General features: G+C 35.1%; 1 long non-coding RNA gene across 3 annotated transcripts in view; it reads right to left on the bottom strand.

Moving 5' to 3' along the window:
- Positions 1 to 24,792, bottom strand: part of LOC103094966 (uncharacterized) — a 101,543-nt gene that overhangs the window by 38,662 nt on the left and 38,089 nt on the right. For 2 of the 3 annotated variants that reach the window (XR_001627212.2, XR_001627211.2), the window contains exon 2: positions 10,664 to 10,720. This is a non-coding gene — a long non-coding RNA (uncharacterized LOC103094966). Of the gene's footprint in view, positions 1 to 3,185; positions 3,381 to 10,663; positions 10,721 to 24,792 lie in introns of all 3 variants that reach the window. The other variant, XR_463104.2, reaches the window with a different exon arrangement.

The following is a 24,792-nucleotide window of genomic DNA, read 5'->3' as shown; positions in this document are numbered from 1 at the left end:
ATTATTTTCCCTTTTTGACTTTGGGTATTATGTCATCTGATTAATGTAATTTTAAATAGTTACATTGCATTATTGTCTGATGACCTTCAAAATAATGTAATTTTCCTAATTATATATTTTGACATTGAGACTTTTTATTTTTATCTTCTTGGATAGAAACATTTCAACATCGGCTTTTTTTGGAATTATCTTTAACATGGTTAATTTTGTTCCTACTCTCATTTTCAATGTGTATGTCTTATATGTCTTGCATTTTTTAATATGAATAATAAAGGCATTAAAAGCAGAGGAGACTATGATTTCATTTTATTTTCTTTGATAGTGTTGGTCATGGTACATTAATCCATTCATATTTAAGCTCATGATTGTTAGGTTTGCATTTTCCTCCATTTGTTTCATTGGTAAAGATTTGTATTTCCTGCTTTCTCTTTTATATCAATACTTTGTGTCTCAGTTACCAGTTTTGTTTACACACTAATTTGATCTCAGTATTTCTCATAGGCTGCATCATTCTTATTTATTTGCTATAAATTGAGTTCCTTGAATTTAATTTGTTAGCACCTTCTTACTTTGTATTTATCTATTTATTTTCATTTCCTCAGCCTTTGACTTTATCTCTTCAACTATGCAAAAATTTTTAATTGTAATAACATTCATTTGTCACATGTTTCTCCAAAATATTCCTTATTTCTTCCTTATTTCTACCCCCATGCAGGCTTCTGATTTCTATTTTCTTATTCAAGGGACATATGCTTAGATCTTCCCTATTTATCCACTATCTTGCTCTCATAAAGGATAGGACATATGAAAGATAAACATTTTATTCCTACCTTAATATCATTTCCATGTTAATATATTTGTGAATCTAGCCTTTCCTTTTCTCCACCATATTGTTTTTTGGTTGTTTTGGTTCGTGTGATTTTATGTAGCTGTGTCCTGCTATGACAGTCATCAGTTTGGATCATTGAGGAAACTCTCATCTCCAAAGCTGATCAACTACTCCTCAACTCATAGTCTTGGAACTTCATTTGCTTAGGGTACTGAGTTATTAAGTATTTTTTCCATAGTCTGATAGCTAGTGTATGTCATAAGATCCTTCCAACTCCCAAGTCAGCCACAATGTTTCTCTGTGGTCTTTAAAGGAATTACAGAATATATATTTTTCCAGATTTAGAATTTTATGGCACATTTATAGATGGATAGACTTAAAGATTTCATACCATTTCACATCTAGATATATTTTAGTTTTATAAGTAGTTACTAGAGGTTGTATAAATGAACCTCACACTGGAGGTTACATAAAAGAAATACTCTCCTATGATTATATATAGGCATTGTTTGCTTTGCTCTCTGACACCATCAAAATAACTGACCTTTGGAAATATTCTAACAAAATATTGAGATTGCTCGGTAGCTACTCTCTAGCTGAGCCCTACAACATTTAGGGAAAATATTGAATTTGCTAATCTAACATGAGAAGAAGTTATCAGAGAACTGATCAACCCTGAAATAGACTATTTCAAAAAAGATACAGAACATAACATCTCTTTGGGGCATAGGTAGCCTTGACATCAGTAAAGGAAATGCCTCGTGGTTACTTCTTTTACATTGGCAGATGGTGTGGTATAGTTGAAAAAGCACTGGACTTGAAACCAGAAAATCTAGTTTTGAAGTCAAAAGGCCTGATCTTGAGGCTTGCTTCTGGGACCAATAACCTGATCTTGGTCAAGTCACTGAACCTTTTAGGTCTCTCTGGTTCCTCATCTATAAAATGGGAAACATGTGTATGTATGTCCATGCATTCAACCATGCACACTTTGAAAGCCTGAGAGCACTCACTGTACAAATGTAGGCAATGGCTTCTCCCCTTTCTTTTCTATTGAGTAGCAAAGAATATAAGAGCTAAAGTAAAGGACTATGCGTTCCAGGAGTCATTTAATGGGTCGTTAATTGACAAGACTAAATTACAGGCATTCTAGCATTGTTACTTGTATTATTTTGACTTTCCTATTAGACTGTAAATTCCATGAGATCAGAAACTTTTTTAAACCCCTTTTTGCATTCCTAGCACTTTACATAGTCCCTGGCATGTATTAGATTCTTAATTAATGTTTGACTGATTATTTGATTGACCCTTAAGGGTTAAATATGGTTCAGGCCCAGGTTAATCACATACATTTGGATATTATCATGGCTTAAAAAATTTTGTTTAAGCCGAATCTCTGATTTCACTGGTGTAGGCAACTCTCATGGAGGAAACTCCCTCTACTCATTTAGATCCACATTTGCTCTGCAATTTATCATCTTAAAAGTTGTACAGGGCACAAAGATGTAAAATGCCAAGCCTAGGGTCATAATATCAGTATGTGTGGAAACTAAACTCATATTGTACTGATTTTGAGGCAAACTTTCATCTATTCTACAACACTGCTTTTCAATTGTCATGATGAAAGGACTGAAATTGTGTATTTCATCCTGATATGTGTTTAAACATCTTGATAGAGTAACCTTCAACTGAAATTGCTTGATTTCAATATTTCCAATTGAATTGAACATGTTCCCTTGTTATATGATGATTATTTTTTGCTGGTGAAGTACTTGCCTATAAAGTGCTTGACTTATCACTAATTAAGGGCTGCTAAATCCTCTCTCTACCTGGCACTGAGAGGTGATCATCCTTATGAACATAGAAAAGAAAATCAAAGCACAGAAAACCAAGGGGTTTGAAAGTCACAAGACATACAAAAAAAGGAATACAAGTATTTTTTAAATATCTATTTCTCTTCAGTTTCAAATCACTATAATTCTCCCAAATATTTTTTCACAACTTCTGATTTGGCTTATCTCATTTTAAAATCATTATTCTCAGGAGAAAATATATTCAAAGAAGCACATAGATATAGACTCTTATATTTTGTCTTTTCCTTTGTACATACAGAGTCCTTAACTGGCTGGGGGCAGAAGAACCTTTAGAGTTGAGATTTCCCAAGTGGATCTGAAAAATCAATGATTGTTACTGAACCAACATAGTCAGTTTGTTTTCATCAATCTCTCCTATCCCCTCACATCCTCCAACAACACCTTCCTCCTCACAGTTCCTTTTCCTCTTCTCCTTTCAGTCTAATTATCCAGTTGGTAGAAGTTACTTTTTGGAAGAATTTGAAATCAGGGGAGGTCACATTTACTTTTACATCCTAGATACAACCAGTTCCTTCTTAGATATTTTCCTTCCCAGCAACACAAGGCCTTTTTGTTTTTTCCAAATTACAACTCAGTGGCAGACGAAGAAAATCCCGATTCTAGGCCACATTCACATCCTCTTTTCTGCCTCTGCAGAGTTCTGTTGAGCCCCCAAGGAATTCTTCTCTTGGTTGGAGTCCCTGTTTAATGAAGGGAAGATAACAGAGTAAGTTTGTGCAAGTTTCAGAAGCTGGAGAAAGGTGTGAATTTCTGTGTGTACTCAGAAGTCTGAAGTGCACTCATACTAGTTCAGTTGACTTTATAAACAATAATAACAAATGTGGAGGACTAGTTTTAAGGGTTCTAAAAAGGATGAATTTTAAATATAATTAAACAAAGAATCTTTGCTCTACCTCTCCCACACCCTAAACCTGCCAATAAGTAGGGGAGTTAGTTGGTGCAGTGGATAGTGCACTAGACCTGAGGTCAAAAAGACCTGAGACAAAATATGGCCTCAGACATTTAATAGCAGTGTGACCCTAGTCAAGTCCCTTAACCCTATTTGCCTCTGTGTCTTCATCCTAGAAAATAAACTAAAACAGGAAATGGCAAACCACTTCAGTATCTTTGCTAAGAAAACTCCAAAGGCAGTCAGGAAAAGTCAAACATGACTAAAATGACTGAACAACAAAATAAATGCTTATTGATTGATTGATTGCCATGAGCATAATTGCCTATTAGATTGGATTCAACTGAGATAATGACTCTTTCTCAATTGAATGGAACTCTTCTGAGTTCCTTTTTTATATCTTCCATTTCTTTCTTCTTCCCTTCCTGTCTGTTTGAGTGCAGACCAACTGAAGAGAATTGGTTGCAACAGGAATTTAAAGCTCCGAAATCACATTTCAACCTTCAGCTTTGTCATCATGTTCTGGGCTCTCTATGTAACTTGTCTTCATTGGTTGCTGAAGGGTAGGTGCCAGGATCAGAGCCCCAGAGCCAGCACTTTGGCTAAGCCCTGAGGAATAGAGCTCAAAGCAGCAAATTCAATATAGAAAGCTGGAAAACTGCTGAGGATGCAGGATACATCAGGGCCCAGTAGTTAGACCATGAGCCAAAATCTTACCTGGTCAGAAATTTCCTCTGGAACAGCTACAAACTTGTCAGAGCTCTGAAGATCAAGACAGGAGGTCATATAGGTCTTGAAATTTCTTTTCAAAGACAATGCACCTAATTTGGAAAAGCCCAAATTCTCTACTATATGACATCATGATCTCAATAGTTCTTATATCTCTGTTCTCAAATGCTAAAACCATAATTTTGAAGTACCTATAGTCATATTCTATCATGAAGATCCCTGTGAACCAGTGGCCTATGTATGTGTACACATGTGTATGTCTGTGTGTGTGTTGTTGTTATTCAGTAATTTTCAAACATGTCTAACTCTTCATGACCCTATTTGAGGATTCTTGGCAAAGATACTGGAGTGGATTGCCTTCTCCAATTCATTTTACAGATGAGGAAACTGAGGCCACCAAGGTTAAGTGATATGCCCAGAATCAGAGGTATCTAAGCCCATATTTGCACTAATTTTTGACTCCAGGGCTGGCACTCTTTCCATAGACAGACACAGACAGACAGACAGACAGACAGACAGACAGACAGACAGACAGATAGATACATACATACATACATAAAAGAAACTGTTCAAAAAATTGGAGAAATGAAGCAAACTATAAGTTATGTTCAAGTACTTCATGAAATTCAAAGTACATCTAGATGAAGCTAGATGGTAGAAAAAGTCCTCAACCTGGAGTCAGGAGAGACCAAAGTTGAAATCTTTCTTTGAGTGACCACAGGCAAATTAAATGCCTTGGTGCCCTCCGTCTTCGGATTTGTAAAATAGGACTAATGAAAATAACAGGGGCATAAGAGCATAAAAGGACCTACCTCTCAGAGAAGTTGAAATCATTGAATGTGATAACAACCATGAATCAAACAGGATAACTGTATTGGCATGGTTTTACATATTTTTTTTAAAAAGCTCTTCTCTACCCTTTAAGAATAAATAAATCATTTAATAATTATCTCTCAAACCATTCTGCACAGTTGGGTTGCCATCGTGGCCCTAGAATAAGCTGAGTGGGTAGTCTTGGTGATATCGAGAGCTCTTAAATAGTTTAAACAGTCTACCTTCAAACTAAGAAGTTGAAAAGGTCCATCTCTGAACCACCTAGATAAAGTAAGATAGATCACCTATACTATTGTCTCCTCTGAGTTAGCCACAGAAAAACCAAATTAGGGAGGGGCTCCTTATCTGCTAGCCTTCATCTCTTTTCTGCATGTTAATGACTTCTACTATATTCTCATCAATGCCCAACTACAAATGCCTTTTCTTGTTAAATGGAGACTTAAAGGAATAAAATTGGAAGTAGAGCAAAATTCATTATTCTGTATCATATATTTCATTCAGCTATGTCCATGAATTCTGCTGAAACCAAGATTGTTGGATCAGTTCACTCGTGAGCCTTATAAGTTAATATAGCAAAACATTTGGTTGTGTCACCATAGACTAACTTCCTAATACTCTGGCTATCTTACAAATGCACAGTATTGTTTATATGGCAGTTGACCTAGTGAGAGAGAGTGGATGGCTCATGAAATCTGGTACCACTACTGGGAAAAAAATAACTGAAAGCATATGTTTTACTGATTTCTTGATATGAAGGACAGTACGTTGCCCACCGTGGTGGAATTGTGGCCAACTGTGACCTGTAGTATGCTTATCTCTGGCTTCTCTCAGACTGCAAATCATTTCACAGTATGCAAAAGATTTGAGAATAATAGAGCCAGGGTTCCTAGAGAATATTTCCATACGAGAGGCCCCTATTTTTGACTTGGTGAGTTTTATTATCCATATGCTCTTCTTGGAGCTGATAGTGCATCAGCAGCTGTTTGGAGAATATTAGAATAGTTCAGTTTTTAAAAGGGAATCTGTTTATCCTCTTATATTAACACTCTTTAATGAGGAACATGCTGACCTAGCTGGATTCCCCAAACTCTCCATTTCATTTACTATTCTTACACATGCCTCTCTTTTACCTCTTAAATTAAATTAAAAATTTTTTTAAATTGACACATTTTTTTTAAATGACAGCAGTCTGCTACAGCCTTTGGGGCTTGGAAAATAAGATGCATTTAACATTTGATAATCCTACTCACAACATTGTGAAATATGCATAGATTTGTCTTTTTTTTTAACCAAAAACAGAATCAGGAAAGTTTTTAACAAAGAATGTGAATCTCAGAGTCATAACTGGATTTTTTTTTTTTTGCACCTTGGTTAAGGATCTCAGACCATGTGATCTCAATTGTAAGACTGGGAATTGGTTGAAAAAGAAACTGTGAAATTCTGGCAGAAGACCATTGCTGATGAGATCCCAGTAAAAGGGACGGTAAGATAGGAGCCCACTTCAACATCTCATGCTCCATTATTTTAGCTAATTATTTTTACAAATAAGGAACTAAGTTCTGTTGGTTAAACATTAATGAAAGTATTATAAATATTTTCTAAAGTTAGCATCATGGAAAAGAACTTAGTTCACCTTGTACTTGTTCCAGCCTTTGCTAATCCTAAGAGGCAGTAGGGGGAAATAAATGAGATTTCCTAAACCATGTATCTATAAACTTCATACCCTTTAATATTCTCTTATTCCACAATTTATGGTGATTCTGCATATGTGTGTGTGTTTCTATCATTTGTATACATGTTGGATTGTTCAAATAAAATGTAAATTCCTTTAGGGAATCATCATTGTACTATAGTTTTGGAGTCTAAAGGGACTTTGGGGATCATCTAGCCCTTACAAAATAATTCCCTCCATTTTATGAATGAAGGAACCAAAGCCCAAAGTAATTTACTTATCTTCTTATCTCTAACATTACCCCCATAGACCTTCCACACAGCAAATGCTTAATGCATTCATTGATATGAATTGAATAGCACATTATAAATTCAAACATTTTCAAGGGTAGAAAAAATAGTAGACAAAATATCTCTTTCACTGGAGTAGTTGAATCTCTATACCTTCAATACTGGACATATAAGTTCTTGCAATGATAATACCTTTATACACCATTTATATAGTGTTTTAAGATATATTCAGCACTTTACAAATATTATATCATTTGACCATCACAACAGTTTAATGAGATAGGTGCTATATTGTTATCTTCTTTTGTACAGTCAAGAAATCTGTTATCACATAGCTAGTGTCTGAGACAGAATTAGAACTCAGGTATTCATTTTTATATACACAGTTCTTTATCCTCTCTACCACCTAGCCATTTTATTACTTGTCTTTTCTAATTTGTAGAATCATAGAATTGAAGAGCAGATTTAGTTTTGTTCTTTTAACTTTTCCCCATTTCCTTTCCTATCTCCAAAGTCTTTACCCTTCCAGTGTATTGATGTTATCCCCCCTCCCACCATGAGCTTCCTTGTGACATATAAATTTACCCCCATTTGTTTCTTTTCCCATTTCTTTTAGTATTAACCTCTTTTAAGCTCTAATTGTGTGTATATATATGTATATACACACATGTATATGTATTTATGCATGCATATATCTATAAAACTATTTATGTCTTGTCCTTTCATCCTATATAGTTTATCACTGTTCCCTTTAAGGGTAATTATTCTAGCTGCCCAGGTGATAACAACAGTTTTTAAGAATTATCAATGACCTCTTTTCTTATAGGGATACATAACATTTTAACTTATTGAGTTTCTTTAAAAAAAGGGGAGTTGTTTGTTTTGTTTTGTTTTTCTTTTCCCCCTTTTTTTTAAATTACCTTTTGATGATTCTCTTGAGTTCTGTGCTTGGGCATCAAATTTTCTGTTCAGGTCTGCTCTTTTCTTTACAAATTCTTGGAATTCTTCTATTTTGTTGAAGGACCATACTTTCCCCTGTAAGAATATAGTCAGTTTTGCTGGGTAGTTGACTCTTGGTTGTAGACCTAGTTCCCTTGTTTTCCATAATATCATATTCTATGCCTTTTGGTCCTTCAGTGTGGATGCAGCCAGATCCTGTGTTATCCTCACTGGGGTTCTGTGGTATCTTCTTCTTGGCAGCTTGTAATATCTTTTCTTTGTTCTGAGAGTTCTTGAATTTGGCTATAACTTTTCTGGGTGTTCTGAGTTGGGGATTAAGTATAGGAGGTGATCTGTGGATTCTTCCAATCTCCACTTTCCCCTCTTGTTCTAGGATATCAGAGCAGTTTTCCTGAATAATTTCCTGTAGTATTATTTCCAGGCTTTTTCTTTTGTCATGGTCTTCTGGTAGACCAATGATTCTTAAATTGTCTCTCCTCGAAAGATTTTCTAAATCCTCTGTTTTGTGAATGAGATGCTTCATATTTTCCTCAATTTTTTCATTCTTTTGGTTTTGTTTTATAGTGTCCTGCTGCCTTGTGAGGTAACTTGATTCTAGTTCTTGTATTCTGCTACTTAAAGACTAGATTTCATCCCTGGCTTTTTGGTCATCCTTTCATTCTAGTCTGATTTTCTTTGGAGGTCATCTTTCATTCTCTTTACCTCATCTCTTATCTCCTTTGCCTCATCTTTCATCTTCTTTGCCTCATTTTCAAGCTGGTTGATTTTGGCTTTCAAGACACTATTTTCTGTTTCCAGATGACTTATCTTAGTTTTTAAATTCTTGTCCCAATTGTCTTCAGCCTCTCTTAATTGTGTTTTGAATTGCATTTTGAGTTCTTCCAAAGCCTGTGTCCAATTCACTGGGATTTCTGTTTTGTTACTTGCCTCTTCCTGTGTCTTGTTTGTTCTTGGTTCATTGCCTGTGCAGAAGCTGTCAATTGTAATTTATTTCTTCTTTTTCTGTTGTTTGCTCATATTTACCCCCTTCTTTGCTCCCTGTATTTGTCTGTGCTTTTGCTCCTCTCATTTTTTTGGTTTTGGTGCTTTCTGTCAGTCTCCCCTCTTGGAGCTTTGTCAGATCTCTCAGTGCTGTCCCTGGGGGAGGAGTGTTGGAGTTTGCCCTTCCCTGTCCTCTGGAGGCTTTTGATTGGATTAAAGTCCAGCAGTCAGTGAGGGAGGGGTGTTGCAGCCTAAGCTTTCCTGAGTTCTGAAGACTTTTGATGGGATTAAGTTTAGCTGGGTTGGGGCCAAAAACCTCCTGGAAGTCTGGAGCAGTATGGAAGATCTCCACAGCTCTGATTAGGCTGCCTGCTCCCTCTCTAGTTCCTTCCCCACTGTCTGTGCTTGACGTTCAGAACTTGGCACTGCCCTGCCCGCAAGGTATACCCTCCAGACCAGCTCCTTTGCCCGTCCAGAGGTTCCCGCTGCCACTGGAGGCCCAGCACTCTAGGTGTGTGGGGGAGATGGGTCCTGGGACATTCTTTCTGCCTTCCCCTTAAACCTGAGTGTTCTTGAGGGCGTACCTTTTGAGTTGAGTCCAGCAGGAGGGTTCCTTGGCTCTCTTGTTGTTAGGTTTGATTTTCAATTCCCTAGGAGCATTCAGTTTGTGATCTGTACGGAAGTGTATTCAGAGGTCTGAACTTCTGCTCCTTCTATGCAGCCATCTTGACTCCACCTCCTTTCCCCCTTTTTCTTAAAGTAAAAATATTCCCATCAATGCCTTCTCCAAATAATATAGAAACTAATGGTCATTTGATAGCTTAAACTATAAATAAAATTTTAGGAAGTTTGTATTGATGTCTAGATTAGATTTAAGGTTGCCTTTGACCCTTGTTACTCTCTGTCTCTCTTAAGACCCTTGTCTTAAGTGTGGAGTGGAGAATTCAGAACATTGATAAGTAAGACACCAGTATTTTTAGATTCTGAACATGACCCATATCCCAAACCAATTCTAAACTGTTTTCAAAGTCGAAAACAAAAACTTCTGCTTCACAAAGATCCTATATGAAAAGGAGAAATGTAAGAATAATAGTCTACATACAAAATCTTAACTGAGACTTGAATGCATCGGATTTTATCAGCAAGTTTTTCTAAACACACATCAATGCATATGCACACATTTCTATGTCTACATACATATAAACATGAATAAGCACATATATATGGATTTTAAAATGCATAAGTGTTGGGAAATTTCAGTTAAAAAACCAATGAGAATTCTTTAAAAATACACTTCATTTGAGCAAAACAGATTTCTAATTTTACTTTTCCACATATTTCATGTTCTTAGGCTTTAAACTTTTCCTTTTACAAAGATAAGTGGGTCAGGCTTTCAGAGACTGCAAGGCAGTCAAGTTGATCTGCCGAATCTGTTCGATTAGGTCAACCTGAAACTGTGAGAGAAGAGGACTAAATCACAATGAAATGATTTGGAACCAAGTATTATTTCACTTCTGGATCATATTGACATCTGTTGTAACATGCTATTAAAACCCCACATGGCACATGGAATAATACTGGGCAGGAAAAATTCTATGAAATGCAAACCTTTTAGATTTTGGTCACGGATGAGCAGTATTTAAAATGAACCATCTGAAGTTCTATCTATGGAAAAAAAAGAATAAATCTATCAGAACCCTGCAGACAATGTGGTTGGTTCCTTAATTTGATGGTTTCCTTCACCATAGTATATTAAGTTTATTCCCATTCACAGTTGTCATGTTTAAAACTGTTTGTGCAATGTGTTCAACATATGCCCACTATTATGTATGTCTCATGTATAACACAATTTGAGATAGGCAGACTTTCTTTTTATTTCTGGGATCTGTTGTATGTTGACAAAATACATATGATTTGGTAGTTTTTGTGTGTTTTTATAAATTCATTGCACTTATCAAGGAAACTCTAATTATCTAGGGATCAAGATGATCAATTATCAAGGTTACTCAGATCATTTGCTTTTTTACTTTCTCTAAATGGAATCAGAACAAAATAATGGCACATTCATAGCATGAAAGAACAAACCCTACCCAGGTGCTATTCCAACCTAGGAACATATTTATATTGCACTTTAAGGTTTAAAAAATATTTTTACAACAATCCTGTGAAATGTGTCCTGCTGGTATTATTATCATTCATAAAATGAGTTCAGAGAGATTAATTGACTTGAGTTTATGTGGAAGAGCCAGTATTCAAACCCAGGATTTCTGACTTTAGACCTAACATGCTTCTCCCTCTATCATGCAATCTAACACATGCTGCCTTTCCTTTCTATCATCTTTTGGCTTCATTTTCACAGGAATTTTTGTCCGTTAGCTGACTCTAGGAGTATTTGTCACTGGCAGATGCTTGCTTTCTCTAAACCTGCCATGAATATAAGTTCATGGACCTACATAGTAGAATAGGAGCTGACATTAATGAATATGGGTGAAACCAATATGCAATTTCTGGATCAAATAGAATTTTATTGGCCTTAATATTAAATAAAAATGTTTGACAGCAGACAGTAAGTATGAGGCAAACAATCAAAAGAAACTCAAATGGACCTATTTCAGTAATTTTGTTGGGTTTTGTTTAATGACGTCAGTAAACTTTATATTGAGAGAAGTAGCTAAAATTATTGGCTAAATTGGTTTGGGAATTATATGCATATTTGCCTTTTAAAAATTACCTGGACCACTAAAGTCTCCAATCACCATAGATAACTGAGAGTCAGTTTAATCTCTTTTAAAGAGCTTAAACGTGAGATATATAGGAAGGTTTCACTTACTTGACTGGTCTTAGAGGAAGGTAAGAGAAAAGGTGCCTTAGTGAAAACTTTTGGGGAATCCATATTTTTTAGAGGATGAAATTTTATTCCTCTACTCATACTGAATGCTTGGGAGACATAAAAAGAGGGGGCATTTTTTAGCTCTTGATTTTATAAGCACTCAAATGGAAAGATGAAAATAATTTGTGATAGGCATATTAAATATCTTAATGAAAAGGCATTAAGTGCATGCGGGGATCTTATTGTCCCTTTTTAAAATAGCCTAAAGATTCCCCTAGTTTACACTGCTAATTGATTTAATAAACTAGCCACAACCTTAACTTACTGCCTTTTGTTTTCTTTTGTCATAGAGAGTATGAAGAAAAACTTCAGCAAAGCAAAAATGTACAGATCCTAATAAAAGGAATCCCAATTAATGGTGTTCTTAATTAGCTGGGACAGCTCCACCATGAAACCTTGCTCTTCTACTTGGTCCCCTTTTCCCTTACATAAGTGCCTGCTAACTTTATTCATTTTTTTTCAGGGTTTTCCTTTTTTCATTCTTAGGGAAGATCATCATTATCATCCTCATTCAAAATTAATTTTAAAACATTTTCTGGACGAGGCTTCAATTTAGAGTCAGATGTCCCAAGCTGGAATCCTGGGTCTCTCACTACCTGTATGATATTGGGTGAGTTGTTTAATTTCTTTGGGCCTCACCTTCTTCACCTATAAAATGAGAGGATTGAAATAGATGGTATTTAATTTGCCTCTGGCTCAAATCTATGATCCTAAGTTTGCATAATTTGCAAGATATATGCCTTTGGCAGTCTAGGAAAGCCTATGGATGCTTTCTGAGAATAATATTTTTCAATACATATACTTCCCAAAAGAACCAATCACATTAAAATAAAGTTGTGATTTTTTCTCATCCAGGTTCATGGACCTCTTGAAGTCTATCCTTGGTCGGCCCCTTGTAGGTCTGTGGCCTTCCTCTAAAACTTTCAGAGGGACCATCAAATAAAACCCTAGAACATTCATTAGAAGGAAGTCATAAGAATTCATATTTCTGTTTTATAGACATTCATCAATCCTTTTAGTCCTTCAATCAGTCAATAAAAGCTCTACTAAAGTTCTTTTGAGTATCTTATTATGATAGACTATATGTCTGTTTAAAACTGGCCTAGCCAAGTTTGGAGAAAGTGATGAATCAGTCAGTTAGCATTAATTAATGGTCCAGTATATGTCAGTCCCTGGAGATGCAAAAGTCAAACAGTCTTGGACCTTATAGAGCTTCTATTCTAAATGGGGAGAGAATATTCACATAGGTACATTTATAAAGAATATCTGTGGGGTAGCTAGGTGACTCATTAGACAAATAGTCAGGCCTAGAGATGGGAGGTTCTGGCTTCAAATCTGTCCTCAGAAACTTCCTAGCTATGTGACCCTGGGCAAGTCACTTAAACACAATTGCTTAGCTTCTATCATTCTTCTGCCTTTGAACTGATACTTAATATTGATTCTAAGACAGGCTATAAGAGTGTATTTTTTAAAAGAATATATATGAAAGGGAAACCAGACAGTTTTGGAAGAAAAGCACCTGGGAGGAAGAAGACCAGGAAAGACTTCATGTAGAATAAGGGTTCTTAACCAAGAATCTGTAGACTCTCAGAGGTTCTGGAGATGAATTTTGGGGTATCCATGAACTTGGATGAGAAAAGAAAATGCATTTTGATTTATAATGACCTCTAATTAAAATTTAGGATTTCCATCAAATATTTTAAAATATTCTGAGAAAATACCCACAGGCATCAGTTCAAGATCCTTTTTGTTCTCACTTAATTGACAGATTTTTACTAAGTCCTAATTTTAGACTGTGATGGGAGGTCAAGGTGCTAGGAACTGGAAATGAAGCACTCTTGGATCTTGAAGAGATTGAAATCTGCCTAAAATTAATCTATAGATATATACAAAATATATCCCAGAAAATTTGGGGTGGAAGATGCAAACAGCTCATGAGATCAGGAAATATTTAATGTGAAAGAGGGAGTTTGAGTTGAAACTTGAAGGTAGCTAAGGATTTTAAGAGATTGAACTGAGAAAGGAATGTATTCTATTCATGAGGTAACCATGAGCCAGTGGAAATACATGGAGATATAAGATGTAATGTTACTTATAAATAACAATGAGAAAACCAATTTGGCTGGATAGCAGTGTTCTTTAAAGCAGTGGAATAAGGCTGAGATGATTAGTTGGAGCCTGACCAAATTGGGCTTTTAATGCCAACAGGGGAGATTATTTTATCAAAAAACTCATAACAATTTTCTACATATGAGGATGTCATAAGAATCATAATCTATGGATCTTTAGAGATAGCTGCTCCAAGTATCTCATTTTGAAGATTTGGAAACTGAGGCTCAGAGTTGAAGTAACTTATTCAAGATCATACAACTAGCTAGTTTTATGACATACTTCTGGATTTATTGTCTAGGTTACTTTTTATTAGACTAAGCTTCTTGAAGTCATACTGTTCTCTTTTTATTCTTCAGTCTAAACTCTAGGATGTTTATCTTTTCCTCAAATTGACATTGCGCTCATTTTAAGTTGATTTATTTACATTTTGAAATCCACAATTAGTATGTTGTCCACCATGATCATTCAATATCCAAACTTAGACTCTCATGCTCATTTATCTGCTCCATATCTAGAACAGATAAAATTGGATGATCCACTAGTGCTCTCACATATTTGCCCTAGAGCCAGGCATGACCTGTGAGAAAAATACTTTCTCTGACTGGTAGTTTGTGAATGAGCAGTTGCCCTTTCCAGAAGCCAACTGTGTTGCTCTGAGATTGTAAAAAAATGTCACCCAAGGAGCCTGAGGGCTCCACTGTGCTCCCAAGAGAGTCACCTGATCCTCCCTGACATATCTGGATTACAGGCTCTGGGAAGTATCACTCTGAATCTGCACAAGAAAGAAAGAAAACATTTCCCCAAATCCTGTATCTTTCTGGTCTACATGATCCCAGTCAAAACTCAGTCAGCAAATTTGGTAGCATAATTAGCAAATAGGCATGTAACTCACAAAATTATATAAATACTAAATAATAAAATAGGGAAGTTTATTTCTTGTCATATTCACTCAGATAATTAGTAATATCTTATGAGTGAGGAATTAGAACTATTATAGCATCTGGGACTCTCAAATCCCTAGAGAACTAGGGTAGAGTCATAGTCCAGATAAGTATATTGGGCTGCATCTGAATTAGTGTGAAACCACAGCATGGCTTCCTAGGGGAGTCTCTGTGCTGGACGTCAGGGGCTTTTGTACCACATAAAGGTGCCTGGGTCAGAGTATTTCAGGAGGAAGAAACACACACACACACACACACACACACACACACACACACACACACACCCCACTTTCTGGGTTACCCACTCAGTTGCAGCTTGTTTGCTCTCCTTCATGAGCGAAATGGTCCATCCCTCTCTATATGGCCAAAAAAAATCCAATAAAAGTTTATAGTTATACCAAGTTATATATCTACTAACAATAGTGTCTTCCCTCTCTTCTACTCAAATATATCAGGTAAATACTGCATCTGCATTTCAGAATGGTGCATATTATTTTTAACGATCTTCTATCTACTCAAAACCATGGCTCTAGTTTTCATGCTAAAAGTTATAAAAGTTAAATATCTTGTCTAGAGCTAACTCAATCCAACTAGAATTTATTAAGATGCCTAAAATGTGCAGGTCACCATGCTATGTCTGGTGATACAAAGACAAAAATTATATAATTCCTACCCTGAAGGAGCTTATAGTCTATGTCTAACCAAAGAAACCTATTGGATTTCAAGAAGTAAAGGGAGCTTCAGTGAATTATAAGAGATTGAGTGAAAGTAAAGGTGAGAAAATAGGATCAAAGTCATCAGCTTTGAAGATATTTGAGTTTTAAGAGATTAAGACTCCTACAAAGGAGATGGAGAAGTAATAGTCCAAAAAGTAGGAGAACCAAGAGAGAAAATACTACAAAAGAAAAAAGGATGCTGGCAGATAACATAGAGAGTTCAGATCATTTAAAGGCAGAAAAAAATCCCACTATATTTGACAAGGAGGAGGTCATGAAATAACCTTTATGAGAACAATTTCTTTAGAGTTAGTGGGGATTGAAACCATCTTGTAAGAGAATGAGTTTTAAGTGGGCAGTGAAGAAATAGATTCAGTGACTAAAGTTTAATCTTTCTAAATGTTGGACATTGAAAAAGAGGAGAGAATGGAGATAATAGCTTCATTGGGTGGGAGATTTCAGAAATGCCTGTACACAATGGTAACTATAAGAGGAGGAAGGAAAATTTGAGTATACAGAGGAGGATTGATGGAACAAGGTCACAGAGTAAGGAAAAAGGGAGGGAATATAAATGAAAAAGTTCATATTAGAAAGATGGAAAGCTAGCTATATTTTTTTCTCAGACCAGAGACAAAAAGGTTTAGAGAAGTGGGCCAGGAGGATTTAGGTAGTTCATATTTGATGAACTTAATATTCTTAATTAAGTAGTTAATATATGAGATCATCTGTTAAGAATGATCAGGAATGTCAGAGTGAAGTTCTTGATGACAGATGATAGCATAACCTTCATACAATATGTGATTATCAATAATTAGTTGCAATGATGAATGTATAGTGTTTTGTTAATGTTGAAGAATTATATAAATTTTATTGTTTTTATTAATGTTAACAAGAGATGAATAAAGTATTATTGTATGTCTAGAAAAGTTCACCTATATGAGATGATATAAATTTGTAGTGTAGTTTTCAGATGATATTTTCTCATAGAAATATTTTAATATGTTATTTAGGCTTTCTAACATAATTAGAGAACCTAGTAAATGTTTGGTAATATGAGTACAGGAACAGAAGCTACATGTTAAGAGCTACAAACAGGGTTAATGGATTGTTAATTCCAACATTGGCTAGAATTTAGAGATCAAGATTTGTACTTTGGGCAAATAATAGGTATGGGAGAAATAAGAGAGTGAGAAAAGGAAATAGTTGACAGTGAACAGATTGAGATATTCCAGAGCCCTTGAAGAAGAGAGTATAGTGATAGTGATATCTAAGGTGAAATTACATCCACAGAGAGAGGACTTAATGCAGATGATAAGAATTGAATTTAAAGAACAATAAGGATAGGATGTTAGAATAATAATCAAGTGAAATACTGATGTCTGAAGATGATGGCAATCCAAGGGTGGAGAATATAGTAATCTAGGTGCTATATGATAGAAGAAGTTAGAGGATATACAAGAAGGAAGTCATGCCACTATCAAGGATGGGAAATTATTGGTGCTAATCCCAAATAAGGGGAGTCTATTAAATGATTGGAGTAGAGCAAGTTGCAAGAAGAAGCAATGACTGTGAATTTATATTGTCAAACTCTATAAAATAAGGGAGTAATTAAAAAAGGAGGAATAGCACTGGAGAAGGAAGGCCACCTAAGCTGAGAAACTCTCAGCAAAAATACTCACACCCATTAATCTAAGAAGATGGTAGACAGAACTGGCAAGGAGAGTTTTTTAATAATGGAATAAAATACTTGAGCAGCTCAAAGAAAAGGACATTATGCCTATATAGATATGGTAATATAATCATGAAGATGAGGAAGATAATTTAGGGATGTAGGGATTTGGAACCATGAAACATTTTTAATATTGTGAAAAGAATGCTAGTTAGTAGAGATCTAGCTTCAGGATTCTACCCTAAAACCAGTTAGTTGTATGATCCTAGGCAAGTCATGTAATCTCAGTTTTTCACATCTGGGGAAAAAAATAACATAATATCTGTAATATCTTGCAGGATGGTCATGAAAAGCCAATGAGATGATGAATGTAAAGCATTGTGCAGTCTTTAAAACACTATGTACATGTCAATCATCATCATCATCATCATCATTATTAGGCTATTGTTCTGATTTGATTCAGTTAAGAAGTATTCTTATTAAACACAAAATTATTCAGGGCATTTCAGATTCTTGTTAGAGTATTTAATTTGACTTTTGTGGTCTTCCTTAAGCCAGTTATTGTCACTAAATCTGAAATATTATTATACAAAGATATTCTATGTATTATGGTAAAGACTAAGTGGTATAAACTATAGCCATGCACACACAAATTTATTGTTCTTCAAAACAGATTACAACTCCCTTATTCATTTTTTGCAAGCTTTGTGGCTATTGTATAAAGTTATAATTTTCCAGTACTAGATATAAGCATATCTTATAATGAATACATTTTATTTTAAGAGTTCAATTTTAACCGATATGACATACCTTTTAATTGAAGTAATGTTTTGTATTACTCCTTTGGATTAAAAAGCTATTTCTAAATGTCAGTTAATAGGTTTCAGTGAAAGCGATTTATTAAATGTTGTGTACTCAGTTTAAATCTAACTGGGTAACTAAACATTAAAGTAACAGGGAAAAAAATCTATATTGGTCTAATTTGAATTATATGTTCTTCTCGCCAAGCATAATTGCTATTGACTGCCTAAAGCAGCATTCTTTAAGTCATGAATAATCATAAAAAATTACAATTGGCACAAGAGGAAACCCATCAAAAAGAAGAAAAAAACAAACCCACAACCTTCACAGCCACAAATACAACCCCCTCCTTCAACAAGGAAACAAAACCCCACACAAAACAACTCTACTCTATTAACTGGAAGAATGGGCTAGCTACACGGTAATCAACAGAAGCACATCCTTTATGCTAGATAATATTTCATTTCAGGTTTGACATTTCACTGCAGAATGAAGCTCACTTGTTATTGAATGGATATTGTAAAGACCGAAGCTTCAATACCCTTCCCACCTCCTTTCATTAAATGAGCCCTCATGTCACTGCTGTGTACACACTTTTTTTTTTTTTTTGCTTTAGCAGAAGATTTTTCCTGAAGCCTTAGAAAATGGCATTAATCTCATAAGGTGAATATTGTAAAGGAGCTAGAGGTCAGGGTTAAATTCAAGAAGCCTCATGCTTAAGGGACATCTATAACTACTTTGCAAAACATGGCCACTAAATTACCCTGGACATGATTGTGCAGGCTTTAGCATCTGGATCCTCCAGGGTCCCACATTTATTCTTCTATTCTGAGTAATAGGAAAGGAAAAAGAGAAAAACAAAAGCACTGGAAAAAAACCCAGTGATTAGCCGCATAACCCAAGAGCTAACCTTCAAATTTATTTCCTTCCAATTTTGTCCACTTTGGAAAGGAAATATCATAAATATAGAAACACAGTGACTTTCCTTATTGTATAACAAAATATACTGAAATTGTTTCATTTCTGTAAGTATTGGTGAAATCCACAAAAGGAGTCAATCACACCAATCAAGGAACCAGAGGGAGGACTAACCTCCGACCTAGAAAATGAACCTGAATTTCATTTATTCCTATTGATTGAATCTCTCAGTTGTGTATTTCTTTCAAAGATTCATAAATTCATATAGTTGGAAATTGAGAGGACATCCATTTATTTAATAAGCATTTATTATTGTTGTTGTTTAACATTTCTACAGTGCTTTAAGGGTTTCAAAGCATTTTACATATATTATCTCTTTTAAAGGTGTTATTAGCTTTATTTTACAGATAAGAAAACTAAGAGTAAAGGTAATAAATGGACAAATTGACATATATCTAGGGCCTATAGCTAGTAAATATCTGGATCAAGATTTTAAGTTGTATCTTCTGAATCCAATATTCTAGTCACTGCACAACCTAAGAGCCTACTATATGCAAGGCCCTCCTAGCATGCTCTGGGAAGGGATAGATAACTGGTCAGCTAGGTGTTTTAATGGATATAGAGACTCCCTTACACAGGTAAGGGAGAAAAGGGGGTTATTTATAAAAGGGCTGGACTTCATTGTTTAAGAGTGTGGTCACCAGGTTTTTAATTAATTCCAAAGAGATTTATTTACAATTTATTTACAAAATATAGAAAGAGTGAAGTAAGAAATCAGAGAGGATAAGTTAAGAAATCTAGCCTAAACACTAAGTAATTTACTCCTGACCCATGAACAGGAAGAGTTAGTTCTTGACCAGAGGGGCCTCAGCCATTGTAGACGAGGCCCTGGGGATGCAGGGAATCTCTCTCAAGAGGATAGGTCTTTCCTGAGGTTTGTCTCTTCTGAATATTCAGCAGTTAAGAGTCAGCTTTTCATCACCATGTGTCAGTCTAAAGGAACAAGGTCTCAGGTCAAGTCAGCATATCCTTCTACCCCTCTTCACCAGCCTCAACTCGAAAGCATGAAGAATTGAACTTCTTCAGGAAGTTGTCCCTTTTAAAGACATTTTCTCTGGCATCACTTCCTGTGTCCTCCCCTAATTTTACGTCTACCAATCACAGTTGATGCTCTGCTCTAGGACTGCCCTGATTTGTCACCCACTATCACACATGTGGGTCAAAGACCTCCCACTCAATGATAAAGTGGAATGTTTACACTTTTGGTAATTATATCTAAAAATGAGCAGATCTACATACTCAACTTTAAGTAGGGTGTTCTAAAAATTGTCAAGGGGTTACAATTTAATCTTCATAATCAGGGGGGAGTTAATTCATTTCATTGTTATAATCAGGGGAGAGTTAAATTTAATCTTCACACCTGGAAATGGGTGGGAGGGGGTTCAAATCTTCATTCAGACACTTCTTGGTGTATGACATTGGATAAGTCACTTAACTCTAAGCACCTAGCCCTGCCTGCCTTCTGCCTTGGACATTCATTGATTCTAAAACAAACAGTAGTTTTTAAAAATAAAGATAACTAATTAAATGATTCTCGCCTTCATAAGGCATGCCATCAAATGGGCAGCATTTGACATATGTTGTTCATCCTTCATTTTTGAAGAGGACCAACTATATCATAAGGTGAACTGGTTATAAGTGAGGCAGACTTACACAAAGTCATCAACTTCACTCCTGCTTCCAGAGTCCTCAAATTCTAGTGACAAGATAAAAGTCAGGACCAATTGTCTCAGAATCAATGCTAAGTATTTGTTTTGAGGCAGAAGAGCCATTAGGACCAGGCAATTGAAGTTAAGTGACTTATCCAGGATTGCCCAGTTACAGGTTACACAACTCACTTAACCTCAGTTTGCTTCAATTTCCTCATCTGTAAAATAGGGATAATAACAGCATTTACCTCCCAGGACTGTTATTGGGATCAAGTGATATAATATTTGTAAGCATTATAAAAATGTTACCTATTATTATAATAATTGTCATTATTATTATCCTCATCATCATAAGACAGAAGCTAAACAATAAAGGACAAAAGAAAAACTGCTTTTAGACCATTCAATTAGTACTATGAACATAAATAGAGGTTTATGCTATGTATTGTTTACCTCAACTCTTTATTTCTAAGAGAACATTTAAGTCAATCAGAAATAGGTTGTCATAGAGGGTAGAATATTGTTCTTGGAGTCTGAAAGAATCAGGTCTCTGCTGTTATTCTATCTTACTCTGGATAAGTCACTGAAATTCTATATGCCCCAGGAAAACCTGAAGACCTAAGGTATTCTGAATACAATCAAAGAGTGAAAGACTATAGAATTAGAAGAGAGATAGAAATTATCTCTTCCCTTTTTTACAAGGGATAAAATTCAAGACCAGGGAGGGAGGTGATTCCCCAGGGTCACATAAGTTTTAAAAGCTAAAACCGGAATTGGAATTGAAATCTACTACTCAAATTCTAGTATTCTAGTACAGTGTTATATTACTTTTAAGTAGTATAGTTATAGTATAGTATAAATTACATATATATATATATATACATATCAATAGTATAGTATAGGTATATTACTTTTAACTGGTATAGTATAGTATTCTAGTATAGTGTTATATTACTTTTAACTCTAGTATTCTTATTCTTATTACTGTAATGCAGTCTCACCAATTTGTGAGCATAAGGAAATTTTAGGCAAAAATTTTCCTGATCTTTCAAGTCAATGCAATTCTCCTTCTACTACCTTTTGTTTTACATTCACTTCTGTTTATTTTCCTGGTATTTGTTCTGTGTTGTATCCTTATTATCTCATTTACTATCATGTAATCTTTTCAAGTAGGGATTTCTTCATTTATTATATTTTCATCTCCATAGCAGGGTGCCTGAAACACAGTAGGCACTTTACAAGTATTGGTTGACTGATTTGTAAAATTATGGTATTGCACTAGACGAATCTCAAAATTTCTATACAACTCTAAAGTCCCATGACCAAGAATTCATTTAAATTCTATGCTTTTAACAAGTGACTTCTGACCCTAGTTGTAAAAGTATACAGGGATATTTGAATAGGAAAATTTGTTTTTCTCAATATCTAGAGAAAACAGAATGAAATAAAATGGACAAGCCAAAGTATGAAAAAATTAGCTTTGTTATTAATAGAATTTGGCCAGCTCTTACCAAGTAGTAGATGCTTTTTTCTTTCTAGGTCTCTATAAATCTGTACTTCTTCAGGGAAGGAAGGGCTACTGGATTAGGATTTGCAAAATTATAGTCCCAAGGTCAATTCTAGACTGCTGCCTGTATTTGTAAGGCCAAAGCTAGGAATATTTTCCTTTTATTTAAAAACAATTTAAATATGATAAAAATACATTTAAAAATGTAAAAACTGTTCTTAGTCATAGGTCCATAAAAGGCAGATTTGGTCCATGGTCTGAACTCCTAAACTAGATGAGAGACAATTCAAGATCTCTTTCAAGCCAAAGATTCTATCTTTCTAAATATATCTGTATCTAGGCCAGCTCCATCCATGCTTTACTTTACTTCGCATCCATCTTCTTGCCATAACTCTTAATCTCAGCACATATAGCCTTGTCTCTCACAACCCCACACCTTCATTCCTTCTTTTTTTTTCATTTTGGAACCATACTCAGATTAATACTAAAATTGCAACTGGAAAGGATATGTCAATAGACTCTTCTTGACTAACAGTCCCCATCCTTGTAACTTTCCAAACTAAAATATTCTTACCTATCTACCATTTTCCTGTATATATTTTCTCCCTTAAACTCTATGAGGGCAAAATCTATCTTTACTTTTAAATGTAAATGCCTAGTGCTTGATACACAGTAAATCACTTTATAAATTCTTTTTCATCCCTTCATTGAAATATTTAGGATGTCAGGCATTATAATAAATCCAAGATTGCTTTTCCTCTAAATATATTGCATTTTATTCTACTGATTTAATTTAACTCAATTTATAAGCTATTTTCCAAGGTAAGAGGAGATTACTGTGGAAAGAATGATTTCCTTTTGGCAATTCTCAGTCATTCCAGTCATGTGCATTTCAAAGAGTTGATAGTAATAGATCTCTGAAGGGAAGGATGCTACTAGTAAGAATACTCTTAAGTATATAAAAGGTTGGGAACATTTTTTTGATATTATAGGCATAAATAAGGGGAGCAATGGATGAGTAACACATTTTTCTTTTTTGTTACACAATGGCCTGAAATAAAAGAAACCTTCCAATCATTTAATCAATCTTCCAGTCAATACAAAAAGTCATATGGATCCTATAATACTGTAAATGAACTCTGAAATATGGCTAAGATTTTCACCCCACTGTCTAATTTTATAAATTTGTGAAAAATGTTGTATTTTCCAAAGTGATGTTTAAAAGTATTTGTTGACATATTGCCACATTTGAAAATATCAGTTGAAACTTTAGCAAAGTTGCAGGATACAAAATAAACCCACATAAATCATCAGCTTTTCTATATATCTCCAACACAGCTCAGCAGCAAGAACTAGAAAGAGAAATCCCATTCAAAATCACCTTAGACAAAATAAAATACCTAGGAATCTATCTCCCAAGACAAACACAGGAACTATATGAACACAACTACAAAACACTCGCCACACAACTAAAACTAGACTTGAACAAATGGAAAAACATTAACTGCTCATGGATAGGACGAGCCAATATAATAAAAATGACCATCCTACCCAAACTTATTTATCTATTTAGTGCCATACCCATTGAACTACCAAAATACTTCTTCACTGATTTAGAAAAAACTATAACAAAGTTCATTTGGAAGAACAAAAGATCAAGGATATCCAGGGAAATAATGAAAAAAAACACACATGATGGGGGCCTTGCAGTCCCTGACCTAAAACTATATTACAAAGCAGCAGTCATCAAAACAATTTGGTACTGGCTAAGAAACAGAAAGGAAGATCAGTGGAATAGACTGGGGGAAAGCGACCTCAGCAAGAGAGTATACGATAAACCCAAAGATCCCAGCTTTTGGGACAAAAATCCACTATTCGATAAAAACTGCTGGGAAAATTGGAAGACAGTGTGGGAGAGACTAGGAATAGATCAACACCTCACACCCTACACCAAGATAAATTCAAAATGGGTGAGTGACTTAAACATAAAGAAGGAAACCATAAGTAAATTGGGTAAACATAGAATAGTATACATGTCAGACCTTTGGGAGGGGAAAGGCTTTAAAACCAAGCAAGATATAGAAAGAATCACAAAATGTAAAATAAATAATTTTGACTACATCAAACTAAAAAGCTTTTGTACAAACAAAACCAATATAACTAAAATCAGAAGGGAAACGACAAATTGGGAAAAAATCTTCATAGAAACCTCTGACAAAGGTTTAATTACTCATATTTATAATGAGCTAAATCAATTGTACAAAAAATCAAGCCATTCTCCAATTGATAAATGGGCAAGGGAAATGGATAGGCAGTTCTCAGATAAAGAAATCAAAACTATTAACAAGCACATGAAGAAGTGTTCTACATCTCTTATAATCAGAGAGATGCAAATCAAAACAACTCTGAGGTATCACCTCACACCTAGCAGATTGGCTAACATAACAGCAAAGGAAAGTAATGAATGCTGGAGG

The sequence above is a fragment of the Monodelphis domestica genome, chromosome 2 (assembly GCF_027887165.1).
Source record: "Monodelphis domestica isolate mMonDom1 chromosome 2, mMonDom1.pri, whole genome shotgun sequence".
NCBI lineage: Eukaryota > Metazoa > Chordata > Mammalia > Didelphimorphia > Didelphidae > Monodelphis > Monodelphis domestica.
This window is presented reverse-complemented; position numbering and strand designations above follow the sequence as displayed.